Here is a 3,046-nt window from a genome sequence, read left to right as displayed (position 1 = left end):
CTTCACCCTCACCTCCTTCCACCTATCGTATTCCCAGCGCCCCTCCCCAAAATTCCCTCCCCCCTACCTTTTATCTCGGCCCGCTTGGCACACCAGCCTCATTCCTGTAGAAGGGCTTACGCCCGAAACGTCGATTCTCCTGCTCCTCGGATGCTGCCTGGCCTGCTGTGTTTTTCCAGCACCACATTTTTCAACTCTGGTACTCCAGCATCTGCAGTCCTCACTTTCTCCTCACATGGAGAGAGCTAAATAAAGAGCAAATATTGCGTGAATTTGGGAAATGCTGCTATTGTGTTTTTAATAAAAATGTTTTATAAATAAAGTTGAGTTGAACCAAATCTAATTCTCAGAATTAATCTGTGGAATTCTTTACTGCTGAGCACGATAGAGGCTGGGTTATTATGTATTTCAAGACAGAGACATAGATTTTTAATCACTAGGGAATCAGGGGTTAAAGGGAAAAGGCAGGAAAGTGGAGTTGAGGATTTATAAAGAACAAGGAACAAACAGCACGAGGCGGCACGGTGGCTCAGTGGTTAGCACTTCTGCCTCACAGCACCAGGGACCCAGGTTCTATTCCAGCCTCGGGCGATTGCCTGTGTGCAGTTTGCACATTCTCCCTGTGTCTGCCTGGTGCTCCGGCTTTCTTCCGAGTGCTCCGGTTTCCTCCCACAGTCCAAAGATGTGAAGGTTAGGTGAATTGGCTATGCTAAATTGCCCATAGTGTTATGTGCATTAGTCAGGGGTAAATGTAGGGAAATGGGTCTGGGTGGGTTGCCCTTCAGAGGGTCGGTGTTAGGACGAAGTGCCTGTTTCCACACGGTAGGGCATCTAATAAAAAAAATACAAAATAGCACAAGAACAGCTCCTTCAGCCCTCCAAGCCTGTGCCGACACATGAGCAGATCAGCCATAATCTCATTGAATGGTGGAGCAGATTCAATGGGCTGAATGGCCTATTTCTGCTCCCACACTTCATGGTATTATGGTATGCTCTATCTGCCATAAATCCCAACCAAATGACCTTATGCCATCTACACTGAAATGCACTTGTCCCATATTTTCCCATTCACTTATCATCATTTCTGTAATTACATGCTTCCATTGATTTTGTTTACAATACTGCCTATGGTCTAGTTTCTATAAAATTTGAAATTTTGGATGATCCAACTTATTAATAAATACGCCGAATATTTGTGATCAATACAGTTTCTCACAGGTCACATTCTGCTGTTTTGGGTACATTCCCATTAAACCTGATTCCCTTCCACCTGTTTCTCTAACAGACTAATAATTTTCAATCACAAGAATTTCAACTTTGACTAGACGTCTTTTATGGGAAATTTTAATAGAATCTAAATATCTGTAAGGCAGCAAGCAGCAGGACTTATACACTTAATGGTAAGGTCTGAGGGAGTGTTTTTTGCTGAACAAAGGGACCTTGGAGTGAAGGGTCATAGCTCCTTGAAAGTGGGATCGAAGGCAGATAGGAGTGAAGAAGGCAGCGGCACGGTGGCACAGTGGTTAGCACTGCTGCCTCACAGCGCCAGAGACCCAGGTTCAATTCCCGCCTCAGGCGACTGACTGTGTGGAGTTTGCATCTGGTCTCCTTCCTATCGGAAGGATGTTGTGAAACTTGAAAGGATTCAGAAACGATTTAAAGGATGTTTGCCAGTGTTGGAGGATTTGAGATATAGGGAGAGTTGAATAGGCTGGGGCTGTTTTCCCTGGAGTGTTGGAGGCTGAGGGGTGACCTTATAGAGGATTATAAAATCATGAGGGGTATGGACAGGATAAATAGACAAGGTATTTTCCCTGAGGTGAGGGAGTCCAGAACTAGAACGCACAGGTTTAGGGTGAGAGGGAAAGGTATAAAAGAGACCTACCGGGCAACCTTTTCACACAGAGGGTGGTGTGTGTGTGTGCGGAATGAGCTGCCAGAGGAAGTGGTGGAGGCTGGTACAATTGCAACATATAAAAGGCATCTGGATGGGTATATGAATAGGAAGGGTTTGGAGGGATATGGTCCAGGTGCTGGCAGGTGGGACCAGATTGGGATATCTGGTCGGCATGGACAGGTTGGACCGAATGGTCTGTTTCTGTGCTGTACATCTCTATGACTCTATGATTCAATGAGTTGTGGAGGAGACAGGAGAGTAAGTTGAGGCCACAGTGAAATTGGCTATGCTCTTATTGAATAGATGAGCAGGCTTCTGGTGCTGAATGGCCTCCATTGGCTCTTAATTTTTATGAACTTGCCTTCTTCCATTCATCTGACCACTACTTGATTCATATTTTCAAAGTCAAATTTGCCAGCCATGACCTAGTCTTCACAAATCCAAACAGGTTGTTTCTGATCAGTTGAAAATTTCCATGTGTATCGTTAATCTATCTTCAATGATGGTTTCTTATAACTTCCCAAGAACAGATGCCAAGGTCACTGGGCAATCAGTCTATGGTTTTCCTCTGTCAATTTTCTTAAATAGTGGAGTAACATGGCCAATCCAATCAAATGGTTTTCAGTTTGAAAAGGCATCATGTCACTCTTGAGATAGCTCTCATTATCTAGACTGTTCCTAATCTGATCTACTGCATCTCTGCTTTTCTCTTAGAGCTATTACGGTCTAACACTCAGAGGTTCCAGTAAATGTGTTATTTACATTTCAATTTACAGAAAAGTAACGCTCAACTCTCTAGTACTGTGCTGCCATTCCTCTCTTCCCAAAATCTGGATGCAATTGTTGATCTCTGATTCTCAATCTCATTTCAGTACAACCACCATCTGCCTTTCTCTTGTTTTATTTAATATTACAATACAACTTCAGCTACATTAGAAATAAGTGTCAGGTAGTATACACCAAAATGACATTGATTAAGACCATAAGACATAGGAGCGGAAGTAAGGCCATTCGGCCCATCGAGTCCACTCTGCCATTCAATCATGGCTGATGGGCATTTCAACTCCACTTACCCGCATTCTCCCCATAGCCCTTAATTCCTTGTGACATCAAGAATTTATCAATCTCTGCCTTGAAGACATTTAGCGT

Source organism: Chiloscyllium plagiosum, chromosome 7 (genome assembly GCF_004010195.1).
Source record: "Chiloscyllium plagiosum isolate BGI_BamShark_2017 chromosome 7, ASM401019v2, whole genome shotgun sequence".
Classification (NCBI taxonomy): domain Eukaryota; kingdom Metazoa; phylum Chordata; class Chondrichthyes; order Orectolobiformes; family Hemiscylliidae; genus Chiloscyllium; species Chiloscyllium plagiosum.
The sequence above is the reverse complement of the archived record's forward strand: the minus strand, read 5'-3'. Positions refer to the sequence as shown.